Source organism: Miniopterus schreibersii (assembly GCF_964146895.1).
Source record: "Miniopterus schreibersii genome assembly, chromosome: 19".
In the NCBI taxonomy this organism is placed as follows: domain Eukaryota; kingdom Metazoa; phylum Chordata; class Mammalia; order Chiroptera; family Miniopteridae; genus Miniopterus; species Miniopterus schreibersii.
In genome coordinates this window covers 3,221,890-3,235,196 of record NC_138119.1, presented here as the reverse complement: position 1 = coordinate 3,235,196, position 13,307 = coordinate 3,221,890, and the positions used below count along the sequence as shown (strand labels likewise).

The 13,307-nt window shown below is 49.3% G+C and overlaps 1 protein-coding gene across 5 annotated transcripts in view; it reads left to right on the top strand.

Annotated features, from left to right (window-relative positions):
- COL11A1 (collagen type XI alpha 1 chain) overlaps positions 1–13,307 on the top strand; it is a 131,049-nt gene that overhangs the window by 1,225 nt on the left and 116,517 nt on the right. The gene's annotated exons all lie outside the window — the stretch shown is intronic.

Genomic DNA, 13,307 nt, shown 5'->3' with positions numbered 1-13,307 from the left:
CCAGCCCCGCGCCCCCTGCGCGCCCCCCGCGCCCCGGCTCCCCGCGCGCCCCCCGCTCCCCGCGCGGGCATCTGGCTGCCGCGGTCCGTTAGGTGCCGTGGACCCGGCTGGCGGGAGGCCGCACCCCGCGGGGAGAACGGCCGGCTTTGTCCGCGGGGCTCGGGAGCGGGGTGGCGAGGGCGCGCCGGGCGCGGGAGGAAGACGCGGCGGGGCCCCGAGGCGCCAGCTTGAGCAGAAACCCGAGTCTGCCCCGGGGGCTGCCGAGCTCCCCCGAGTGGGGGCTGGCGCTCCCGGAGGCCCGGCGCCCCGAAAGCAGGTCTGGACGCCTTCCCCGCGCCCGCCGGCCCCCTGTCCCGGTCCTCGTCCCGGTCCCCGCGGGCCGCGCGCGCTCCGCGTCCCTCCGCGCGTCTCCGCCGGGCGCGGCCGCCCCGAGCGCGGGGCGCGCTGCGTTTGCGTGTTGAAGTCCCGGCGGCGGCGCGGCCCGTCCCTCCCCGCCTGCCCTCCCCGCCTTCCCGGGGTGAAGGGTAGACGGAGAGAGGGGAGCCCCTCCGTGCGCGCCCCGCCGCGGCGCCCGGCCAGCGGGGCTCGTGGCGCCGCCGGCTCTGCCCTCTGCTGGTTTGGTTCGTTACTGGGAAGCCCGCGTCTGCTCAGCCAGGAGGCTTCGTGAACCTCGCTCGGTTCAGGGGGAACAACGTACCCCGTGTCCTGGGCTGCGTGTCACACACACACGTGGACGAAAGTACCCTAATGCCACCTGCTTATTGAAAAACATAGGCGCTCAGACCCTCTCCAGGGGCAGGTGAAAGCCGCGGGAGGCGTCCGGGGTTAGAAACGCCCGTTGCCTTCCCTCGAAGTTCTAAGGTCAGAAAGGTCGGATTTCTACCCTTGTGATGTACAGTCCTCTCTCCCCCATCTGGCTGCGCCCCTGAGACACTTTTAAACAGACACCCCGGTTCCACTGCGAGTAAGTGATGGAGCAACAACCTCCCCCGTGATCTGAACGCCGAGTAATGAGAATCGGGCAAGGGGCAGGATCCTGTTGTTTCTGTCTGTCCTTTCTGATGGCATGTCCTGAAAGCTCTGGACTGTCTATAGATGGTCATGTTGTGGAGTGTGACCTGCCCTCTGCCCAGGTGCTTGCTGCTGAGGGGGAAGCTGGGCGTTTACCTCAACCTACTGCTTGTAGGCCTTCTCGCCTCTTAATGAACTTCTGCAAGGGCCCCACAGTGTATTAATGCCTGAAAGGAAACACTGGCTGAATCATCACACTGGGGGAGAAATGAACCCAGTGTCCAGCCCTCACACTAGCCTTTAGATCTGCGGTGGAATAAACAAGGAGTGAGCCTGGCCTCCAGTTTCTAAGTTAAGGTGCTCTAGACTAGAATTAGGCTCTGATGTATTGATTTCACGGAGATGCCGCGGGGTGGTTCGGCTGCTGACCACAAAGATGACTTAAAACAGCCCATTTCCATCTAAAATTTGTATTTCTGGGATTAAAAATAGTCAAGCCTTAAAACAGTTACGGGTTCATGACACATGTGACTTGGAAGAAAGTGTAGTTAGGATCCTGAAGACTTTAACCTTACAGAGAAAAGTTCCGGGACGAGTGGATTAAAGGGACATTCATGATCTCAGGAGTGTCATTATTTTACTTTGCAAATCTAAACCCTATACCTTGGTCATCTCCAACGTACTTACTCGAAATATGTAGTATTTATTATGAGTTAGTATAAAAGGGTTTTGATAATATGTTCCTTTCCATTAGCTTCCATTTTTAGCCTGTGATTAACATAAATGTTTTATCTCGGGAATTTATGGGTTTCTCTGTCAGTTAGTCCCTTGTTTATTATGGACAGGACCTGAGACCTCCCTGGACTCTGTAGTGACTACACTGTGACTGCGTTAAGGCAGGTGGTTTTAAGAGTTTTAAAGACCGGTCAAGGTGTAATTAAGTACTAAGAAAAACAACATCTAATTGAATCACTTTTAAACTAATTAACATGGTACTCGATCCTTGGTGCTTCAGCCAGTACCGTTCTTGCAAGAAGCTGATTCCTTTTCAGAGAAACTAGCCGAGCTTGTGGGCAGCCGGTGGTGAGCCCTGCTGGGTGTTGCTCTGAGTGCCCGGGATCAGCAGGTGAAATGGTGCCGGCTGCCAGTGTCTGAGCTAATCCATCCCTGCAAAGAGATCAAGCTCGGCCCGTGGCTACTCAACTGGAAGTCAGTTAAAAGATCAGATTCCCTTCCGATAATAAATGCAGCGTCCGTTAGGATTATTAATAATGTCTTTTCATTTGTTTTTCAAATCAAAATGGACAAAGTCTGTAATAGAGAAGCAATGAAGAAAAACAGGCCTCTTCTTAGCAGCCACCTCCTGCATGCCGTGTGCAGCTGGCCTCCGTCTGGGGGAATTGGAGACACTGTAGCAGAACTGGCCATACGTTTTTGAATTAAGTTTATCAGTATCGTAAAGTGACGAGTTACTCCATAATTAATCCTTCACAGAGAATCTACTTGATAAAAAGGACTCTACGTATATTCTGATAGTTGCTGACAAAATTAAAAAGTTGTAAAATGAGAAATGTTTGTTCCTAGACAGCATGGTGACTCACAATGTATTGATTAATTTGGGGGGGGATTCTATGTTTGCCTCACTTTGTGACTAAATTAGAAGGGGCACATCATCCATGTTAACTTATCCCTAAAACATAGCAAGGCAAACGTGAGCCCCTTTCAGACTTGTGGGTGGGTTTTCTGACAAAAAATAAATAAAAATCTAAGTACCCCCCCTTTTTTTCCTAAAAATTTGTTTCTTTTCTGGGACAAATTCTCTACACTCTGGTTAATTTACTGAAGTGCTGCCTGTTTGATAATAACAAATGGACTCAAATGGAGCTTGCTTGAGGTGTCTGTAAAGATAAGCTGAATTTTTCAAAGGAAGAAAAAGTGTCTAGGTTTTTTAAGGGGATGTTAGACAATAGAAATTATTATAGAAATTGCTTCTCTATCTACCACCTTCTCACTTTACTCGTGAGGAAACGGAGGCACAGAAACATTGTTAGCTGAATATTCTTTCTCATAAAAACATTCTTATACTAGCCAATGTTTTTCTAAATGAGCAGGTTGAAGATCTGCAACAGTGATGAAAATAACTTTAAGAAATCGTAGTCTGAGATTTTATGGAATGCCGTAATATTTCTTAAATGCATGTGTTGGAGTGATCAGGGAGAAGATGGGCTCAGTGAGAAGGACCGCTTTAAGGAAAAGTGGGTGGGAAACAGAGTTACAGAACGCATTTAGAAATTCCTCAGTTTCCTAAGATGGGAGGAAGGTGGGTTTTGGTTAGTTGTACGGTTAACATACTTAAATTTATACGATTACCTGCGTCAGAATAAAAAGCATAATAGTTTGTAAAATATTTTTTGTAAATATTTGTGGATTAAGAATGTAGCTTTTATCTTCTCTAAAGCTGTCACCAGAGGAACAGGCACAACCCTGAATTTCCCAGAAGCTAAGACAATTATATATTTATTTCACATAAGGCAAATCCTGTCAAATTCCGATGCCTTCCCTGTTGATTTTAGATTGACTGGATGATGTATATCATATACATTGAACCATACGGTTCTTATTAAGTCAGATAATGAATTGCTTATTACTTGGCATGGGTTGTTTGCTTCCTAATCTTTTTTTAAACAAGTGGTCGACTTTGGAAAAAAGTAGGAGAGCACGTAATAGTGCACATTCTGCTTAAAGCTGTTCCCTTGGATGTCGAAGCATCTGAGGCTGCAGAAACACCTCTACCTTAGGAACGAACAAACAGGCTCCGCTTGCAGGGAAGCACTCTGCTCGGTGGGCGGCTGGGATGTTTCTGGGCTGGCAACACCACGGCACAGCTAGCAGTTCTAGCTGAATGCTCGTTCCCATAAAAACATTCCTATACTAGGAGGCATTTTCCTGTTCAGGGAAAAGCAGGACCTGTCCTTGGGTCCAGAAGAAGACACCATGGGAGCCAATTATACTCATAATGTATCTAACAAGTCATTTAAACATGGGGGTGTGTGTGTGTTTATCTTTACTGTTGAAAGTATTACGTGTGTTCCCCCTTTTTTCCCATTGCCCCCCTCCACCCTGCCCCTGCCCCCTCCCCCAGGCCTTCCCCACACTGACTGCGTCCATGGGTTGTGCATGTAAGTTCTGGGGTTACTCTCCCCCCGCCCGCCCCCTCCCCTCTGAGATTCCTCAGCCTGCTGTGTAAGTGCTGAGCCATCCCCGTCGTTCCTCTAACGATGGTATCTCGGTATATAAGAGCCAGAGCTCTCCTGTATCCTGAGTGCACTTTTCTTTCCTCCCTGCCTTTGGAGAAATGATTAAGGGCGGTTGGCGTGGTCATTAGGAATTCAAGGCCCCGCGCGGGGCCTGAGAGCCGATCTGCATTTCTGCGCCGCCTCCTCCGCTTCCCCCATTTAATTCTGGGGAAACGTGAGCTGAGCTGGGAGTGCTGAGAGGAAACCAACCTTTTTTTCCCTTGACCATTGAAGTTTTGTTCCTTAGCAAAGGAGAAAGGGAGGTGCACACAGATGCCGTGAAATGCTGCCGCGGGGCCTCCATTCTCTCACCCAGGAGTCAACTTTAAATGCCGTTTTCGGCGTAGCTTTTAGTCGGCGATGACGCCCTCCCTGCATTGGGGGGTTTGTCTTCTGGTGTTGAATTTAACTCAGAACCCGAGGGCTCTTGTTCTTTCTTCAAGCCAAGCTGCCTCCTGTACTGTGACAGGTCTAATACACTCAGGTCTGCCTTCAGAATCGCGATATGGTTTTGTTTTTATAGGTTCATGTGTGTTTTTTTCATTTCTCCTTTCAGCTGGGTTAGATCTCAGCGTGAATACGACCAGCTGGGAGAGGAGAGGAAAGTCAGTTTTAAAGTGATTTAGTGAGTCCTCTCTATTTATCAGTCACAGTCTCTGGCCTACTACTGACTTGGCGAGTGGTTCTTTAGACATTGGCTGATCACCAGACCTACTGTTATCTGGTAAAATAAACTCTCTGCTTGCTGCGCATGGAATTAGAGACAGTGCTATTAATTTAGGAGAAAGAACTCGGAGAAAGGAAAGGTTATCATATTTCAGAGTAAGAGACCTGCTTAAATACGACTGGACAATTGAGAACTAAAACAAACCTGTCCAAGTGCTTTCGCACAATCAACTTTTGCAATCCCCTCAAACCTTCTTTTTTTTTTTTTTTTTTCCTTTTTTCCTTAAAAAGCATTTCTTTCTTATTTTAACCAAATTTAATTGCTCCTGAATGGCCTGTGCGGCAGGGGCCCGTGAAGGTCGCTATTCACAGCCGCTGGGCGCATAGGGTGTCACCGGCAGCTTCCTTCCTCTGTCTGACGGGGGACCCACATCCGGGCTCGGAGCGAACCTTAGCCCGCGGGCGGCTGGCTCCCGGGCCCCGCTCGGATCCCCACCGTTTCCTGAAGGGACCGCTGCCGGGAGGCGGCGGCTGCAGCTCCCCGAAGGCAGGGAGCCCCCGGGGCAGTGTGTCCGTGCGTGGACGGCTCTGCGGAGAAAGGGCCCCAGGCCTTAGCGGGCGTTTGCCTCACCGCTCTCCAGGCTGGAGTCCCACAGCAGAGCTCAACCTGCGCCAGCTGGCACACTGCTCTGTTTTTTGTTTGTGCGTGTGTTTTTTAATATATATATTTTTAATTGATTTCAGAGAGAGGGAGGGAGAGGGGGAGAGAGAGAACCATCAATGACGAGAGGGAGTCATCCCGCCCGCCCCCTGCTGGGGATGGGCCCGCCACCCAGGCATGTGCCTGCCGGACCGAGCCTGTCACGCCTCCCTCTGAATGCTGACGAGCCTTCAGCGTATTTCGTTGGCTTTGAGGATGACCGTGTTGTCCCAACGGCGTAGCGTGAGTCTGTGTGCCCTTCAGAACGGCCCCCTGTCTGTCTGGGCTCGTGACCGGCCATTTCCCACCTGCCACAACCCCGCTCCCGTGTGCCCGCTCACGGCCCGCCCGGCTGCGTGAGCACCGTTCACGGACGCTCCCGTTCCGCGCTCACAGCTGCCCTGGGAGTAGGCTAAGATGAACGTCTTCCTTTCGCCCACGAGGTCGTCAACAGAGAGGTTCCTTATCTTGTCTAGGGTCACACAGCTACTATGTGACAGACCCGGGGTTTGAACCCACACGGTCTCGCTTTCGGTCACCGTCCGCGTGGACTTTAGCGTGGGTTCCGAGGCTTCTCCGCAGCCGCCTGACTTACCTACCGATCGTGGCCCCTGGGGCCCGATGGTAACGCACAGGTCGGGCAGCGGCCCCGCAGTCAACACGGTGTCGCTCGCGGGAGGCGCTTCAGTGCCGCCGAGGGGATGCACAAAGAGGCGCTGGCGAGGGGATGGGATCGTCCAGGGAGCCCTTCGGCCTGCGCTACAGTTCAGGGGTGGGGCCCCCCGCTCTCCTGACCTGCGGGCCAACCTAGGTCCTGGTGATGGTGGGAAACCCGAAGGGCGGCTGCTGGGAGCCGGCACAGGTCGCTTTGTTCCCTGGACTAAGTGAAGGAAAAGTTGACAGGGGTCACCTGCTGGCGTCCAAGGTTCAGACTGGGGTGGGCCTGGTCACATCAGGTAACGGGGACTCTTGCAGGCTTCTGCCTGTTCTAAGCAGGACTCGTGGCAAAGAACCACCGTCTTCTCCCTCTGGGGGCTGATGTATGGAAGTATGACCTTCAGAATGAGGGTGTCACGTCTGCATCTCTCAGAGCTGTGTGGGGTGTAATCTACTGGGAAGAGGCATTGGAACAGGTTGAAATCGAGTCGCCTTGGGGGGGTGTGACGGGACCTCCTCGTCCTGTTGGCAGGAGTCAGACCCCACTCCCTTTCTCTAGTCACTCAGGAAATGAATGACCTGGGATTTCCACTTTTACACTTTCCGAAGATGCCTCTAAATATGTGAAGCTACTGACTGGCTGTTTACTCCTAAAACTATAGTTTGGTAATCTGATAGGAAGAAACCGTAGAAAGTGGTGCTTTGGCTTTGGCAGCAACAAGAATCATCATTTCGCATGTCTACTGGTGAGCAGGGAAGTTAGATCCAAGAGTGAGATCCATCTGTAAAAGTAATAATCGGGAAATTTCTGTCATGTGTTCGCTTCTGAGCCTTTTATCTGCTTCGTATGCTATTAGGGATGGCCTGATTTTGCTTAATAACTGTTAGAAAGAGTAGCCTATGTATTTTTATGGCTATTTAATTATTTTAGTAAACTCCTGTGAAAAAGTATTTTGCATGTTATACATATAATTCTAGTGAAGTACCATCTTCAAGCAAGGCCTATATAAAGTTTCAGCTGCTGAGTATGATTGATAGGCAGTAGCTGTAGAATTGTTTTGGAAGAAAGTCTCTGTTTTTTTATATTTCTATCCACTGCAATCTTAGTTACACTAAAATCACTAGCATAGGTTTCTTTATCTGTTTTATTTAGTGTGTCCCAAGCACGTGGAACAGAGCCTGTCCCACAGTCCACGTTTGTAAGTCTTTGTTGAATGAAGTGAAGGTGTTAGTTGCAGCTCTGATGAATTGCTTTCTAATAACCTAACGAACCTGAGTTGCAAGATAAGATTATATCAGTTATTGCCAGTGTCTACAGAAGTGCATTGAATACATTTTTGCTGATAATTATGGTGATGTCCTGTAAATGCCATTTCTGTTGTACATCCAAGCAAGCTAGGATCTCCACCCTGAACACTCTCCCAATGTGCTCCCCATTGCTTTTTACTTGAGCAGCGTTTAGATAATACCTAGGAATACCTCTCCTCAACCTCCAAGACCTTGCAGAACACCGTAAATCACACTGTGCTCACTCCTAACCTGAGTGCTCATCACAGAGCATTTTTGGCACTAAAATGAAAGCAGGGCGCGCATCTTTTCCACCAGTGTAAGAAATTCTGGCATGAGCACCACACCTGCTACGTATAACAGATGGGCGGTAAATATTTACCGAATGCACTAATGCACTCCTAAGAAAGGAAGTTTCACTCAAGTCAAGAAGATGGGGGTAATTGGCCCTGGCCTCATCTCACAATCATTTTCAGTCCACCCCGGTGGGTTTTGATTGAGGCGATTTTGTACAGAATCCGAGGGGTGTTTTATGAAGCTCCACAGATCATTCTGATACACAATCCAGGGTTTACAAACCTCCTGTAACAGGAAATAAATGTACGCAAAAAATGGGATGTGCCCCGCTTGTATAGCAGGGCACTGGAAGTTGAGTGAGGGGTTATTTGTCTGCTATGCTCAAATCATCTGATCAATAAATTCCCTGTTGTCAAATAGCAGTGGCTCCGCAAACGCTGACTGAGTAGATCAGCCACCTGTGATACCGATAATGCTCTGCAAAGAATCCTCTCCATAGCACGTAAGAGAATAAATGTCTGAGAACTGGTCGTTTCAACGTTAAGGTCAAATGGTTGGATTGAAAATAGAACTTTGTTTCATAATAAACATGTTCATAGCTTTGGCCACTTAGAAATCAGAAATGCCACACTTTTCAAATACTCTCTCGGAGCTGTGATATTAGTTCTACTCTCAGCTTTCAGTTCCTGTGAGCGTTCGTGACATGACACAGTTCAGGATCGAGGGGGCTCAAGAACCAGGAAAACTAAGTGTCTCCCTTCTGTGTGCCGTTAGGTGCCGTGACTGCAAAGAGAGGCTGTTGCCGCGGAGTGTGTGTGACTAGGAGGGCGCTGAGGCCACATACCCAGACCACACGGGTACACTTTCCTGCGTAGCGGGGAATCGCTGCTGAGTTGGCAGGGTCGGTGCAAACTTTGACATCCAGCCAGACCAGGTGTTCCCATGGATGGCGACCATTGTGTCCTTAGAAATGCGCAGGGACCTGGGGCCCTGCCTCCTTTCCCGGGGTGGCCAACCCACTGTGGGGTCACCGCGGTTCTCAAGGGTAGCTAGTCCATGTAAGTCGCGCATGATACAGAGTCATGGCCTTCGGGGACTTGAAGAACACATGCGTGAATAATCTTTGTATTTTGCAGGGGAGTATGTCACCCAAACCCCCAAACGCGTGCACACGTTGATAAAATCTGTTGTAAGACAAAGCAGCAGCCTAACATTGTTAAACCTCGTTCTTGGTATCGCCCAGATGGCAGCGTGTTTGCAGAACACAAATTGCAAATAGTGATTTTTGTTTCTGGGGATTAATGTATTGGACCAAGATCTCTATTTTGATTATTTGAGAAAACAAAACTATTTATTATGCATTTTTCAGTCATAATGATTTCATTCAGGGAAAGTTGTATCAAGTAAAATTTTAAAATAACCATGTCATTAAGTTAATTATAGCTTCAGATAGCATTGAGAGGAGGTCCACGCCCATCGGTTTATTTCTACCCCAGATCTTTCCCCTGAACTTCAGACTCATATGCTCAGCTGCCTGTTCAGCTCTTTTCAGTGGCATCTTTTAAGTCATCTCAAAAGCAGCCTGCCAGTGACCGAGCCCAGGACCCCCTCCGGAAGCCTGCCCCTCTCGGTCCTCCCCTCAGGTGACGCCAGCAGGATGGGCCTTGACGCTTGACCTAAGACACCTGGGGCAGCTTCGATCCTTTCCTCTCTCCACATCCAGCCCATCGGCAACTTGTCCGCTCCGTCCTCGGGATGCACCCGCCGCCTGGCCCAGTGCTCGCTCTCAGTCCAAGATGACACAGCTGGACACACAGAAGAGTGCCACCGCCTCCCCCCCACTCCCTGACTCCACTCCGGTGCCCCTATATCGTCTCTTCTCGACTATATAGAGCCCTCGTGGGGGCTGGAAAATTAGTTGGCTCATGGGTCTCCCGTCCCCTCCACTTCCAGCGGTTGGTTTTCCACCTCAGCTGGAATCGAATCCCAACACCCTGACCCACAGGCTCTGCACAGTCTGCCCTCAGCATGCTCTCGCCGAGTTTCTCTGACCTCATCGCTGTGCCTCTCATTCCCTTTGCTGGAGACACACTTGTCTCCTCGCGTTTCCGCCACCATCTGGGCCTGCTCCTGTCTCAGGTGCTTTGCCCTTGGCGTTCCTTTTGCTTAGAATGCCTTTCCGTAAAAACAGCAGGGTAGCGGGGCCTCGGGGGCCCTTCTAGACGCGGCTCAAACATCTGTGGACGCCTTACCCATCTTTTAGTAGATAACCATTCCTCTTCTCCTGCCTACACTCACTTACTGATTCATTTTTCGTTTGTACTAATCAAATATTTGTCATCTATAAAATGTAATGTGCTATTTAAATTTATATAAAGTGTGGAATTAGATAATTTTGGAGTGTAAATATTGCCTTAAATTATTCGGGCAGCTTCTGGGCCATATTTATTATCCAAACGATTCCCACAGTTTTTCATTTCCTTTTGCATATTTGGTCATAGTCCACGTGACAGCCCAACTCCACATGGCACATAAAACATTTTACTTATTTGAGGGACACCACGCATTTAGATTCAGTTGTTTTGAGAGGTTCTGGTCATGTAGATATGGCCGTGGGCGTCTGTATTCTGTTCCCTGGTTTTACAGAGCAGCAAGGTGTGTTATCTAGGGCCCGATGGGAGGTAGACCCCGCTGGAGAGGTAGAAAGCAGTTACAGATGAGATACTGTCTGGGAAGTCCACTCACATTCGGATAAAGCACATTCATTTGTTGTTCCTAATCAGTGCTGAACCTAAGGCCCAGTGTTTTATGGTTTTCTCCCAACCACTGGAGAGGTCAGAGTTAGAATAAATAGTCAACAAAATGGGATGTGACTGCGACTGATTTTGATGGGAGTCATGCTCTTTCCATTAGTTTGACTTCAGAATACAGGGTGAGGCAAGAGTCAGGGGTACAGCCCTGGCCAGTGTGGCTCAGTTGGTTGGGTGTTGTCCCATGGAACAAAAGGTCACGGGTGCCATTCCGGGTCAGGGCGCACGCCTGGGCCTCCTGCTCCATCCCCAGCAGGGGCCGTGCCGGAGGCAGCTGATCAGTGTTTCTCTCCATCTCCCTTCCTCTCTCTAAAATGAATAAAAACATATTTTTTAAAAAGCAGGTTTACAGTTGTGAGTATGTGAAACAGAGTTTATTCTTGTATTATTATTGATTAATTATCGTATTACTTCCCATACAGACAACTGTAAACCTGCTTTTGCCCCACCCTGTATTTCACTATGTATATTCCCCCATGACCTTTCCAATTCTGCGTTTCACTATGTAACTTTTTTTAAAAAAAAACAACTGGCATTTCCACGGAGTTGTAAGGACGCACATTTACATTTGACCATCGGGTTTTATTTTTCGAAACGCTAGACCCAACAGGCTTGATAGGTGCTTGGTTTGCTGAACTTAGTCAAATTCCTGAAGCTCCAGGATACTGTTTCCTATTGTCTCTGCCTGTGTCATGCTCGATCTGATGCTAGTCTTTGTTTAAATATCAAAAACTCATTGTTTCCAAGATGCCCATTAAAAACTTGAGCCTGGGGTGCTTATATGTATTATATTCATATTTTTCCTGTAGGAAATATATTCTCTAAACATAGGCTTAAAATGGAAAAAGCATTTAAATGTGTTCTAGAACCCCTTTGGGGAAAATAAACTCCAAACACTGGCCATGCGCAAGAGTATTTAGTATAAACTGTACAACTCTAATCTTATGCATGGACAATTTACTAATGTTTCCCAGTAGTTTACTTCTCTCATTCTGCACTTTTTTTTTTTTTTAACACTACAAAGATTAGATTACAGAATACACAAAAAGAGTCTGGTAAATTTTTTTCTTCTGCTAAAAAATATTCTTGGGACATAGGAAATTTATATGATTTCCATTGACATTCTTTAGCCATGGAGTCATTTAAAGATGAGCCTCCATACCTTCTAAATACGGGTGAATCCGGGTCCGTATGTTTTATTTTCTAATTCTTCATGTCGGTTGATAATACAAGGTTGGTGCACAGCATATGTGTGTTTGAAATAAATGAATAGTATCAGAGGAAACACACTAAAATATTGGGTTTTAAAGCCTTTTAATACATGGCTCCCATCAGGGTGGCTGTGTTAAAGGTACAGTTGTATTGATGTCTCTGCAATGCCAAGAAAAGTTATTAAAAGGGTAAGATGCTAACGACGCAGTGTGCTGACGTCAAGCGGATGCTGCGGGTGGCATGTGAGCAGTGAGCATGGAAACGGACTCGGGACTCACTTGGCTGTTTAAGCTCTTATGTTCCAGGAGGCCCTGGGGCTGTATGTACCCAGGACGACATAGGAACACACCGGGGAGATCGCTGAGCATTGCACAGTTTGCATGGACGACCTGCAATGGACCTTTCTAGAAAGAAGACGGTTCCGTTTTCCAGCGGTTCCCCAGGGCATCCGAGGAGATGAGCAGCAGGACCCGAGTGAATGACAACGCTGGGAAACGTGGGTGGCGCTCCCTACAACTGGGGGAGATGATCCGAAAGCGTGAAACTTTGAAGAAATGCTGCCTTCAGATACGACTTTTATTGAGTGCTTACTGTGTGTCAGTGATGACAACGCCTTATCTCGCAATTCTCAAGACGAGGTTAGGCTGGAGAAGCCGCGCCTTAGACGGCAGGGGTCTCGCCCAGGGTCACGCTGACAATACACGCGGCCTCCGGCTAGAAGTCGGGGAGCTCCGCCCGCGGAAACCCAGCTACCGACTGTCGCCTGGTCGCTCGCTTTGGGGAACCCTGTGTGTTAGGCTCTTTAGCAGGGTGTCGGTGGCGTTAAAGATAATAACTAGTCATTTCTCCCTCAGTGTCTCCGTCCCGGGCTCCTGCCCCCAGCACAGTGGCCCCCTGCTCGGGGTGCTTTAGAGCAGCGGAGCGGCCCAGGCTGGGTGGGGAGGGCTCTGCCCCGTCCCTGCTGTGCTTTCTTTGGTTCCTCTCTGTAAGGACACGCGTCCCCTGGGCCTGGGCCTGCGTGCAGGGTTGGAAGTGCGCACGTTGGAAGGGCCTCTTCACCCGTGTTCTTGCCGCACGCGAGCCAGGTGGGAGCGCTAGGCTCGGAGAGCTCTGCAGGGAGCTGCTGGTCAGAGTCACTCACAGGCACCTTTACTTTCCTCCTCGGAGCCCTGGGAGTGGAGCTTTGGGTCTGAGGCAGGGAGTAGCGGCCGGTTCAGTGAGTGAGCGAGTGATCCATCCATCTGTCCGTTCGTCCATCCACCCGTCCATCCGTCCATCCATCCGTCCATCCATCCATCCATCCACCCACCCACCCTCCCATCCATCCATCCATCCATCCATCCATCCATCCATCCATCCATCCATCCACTC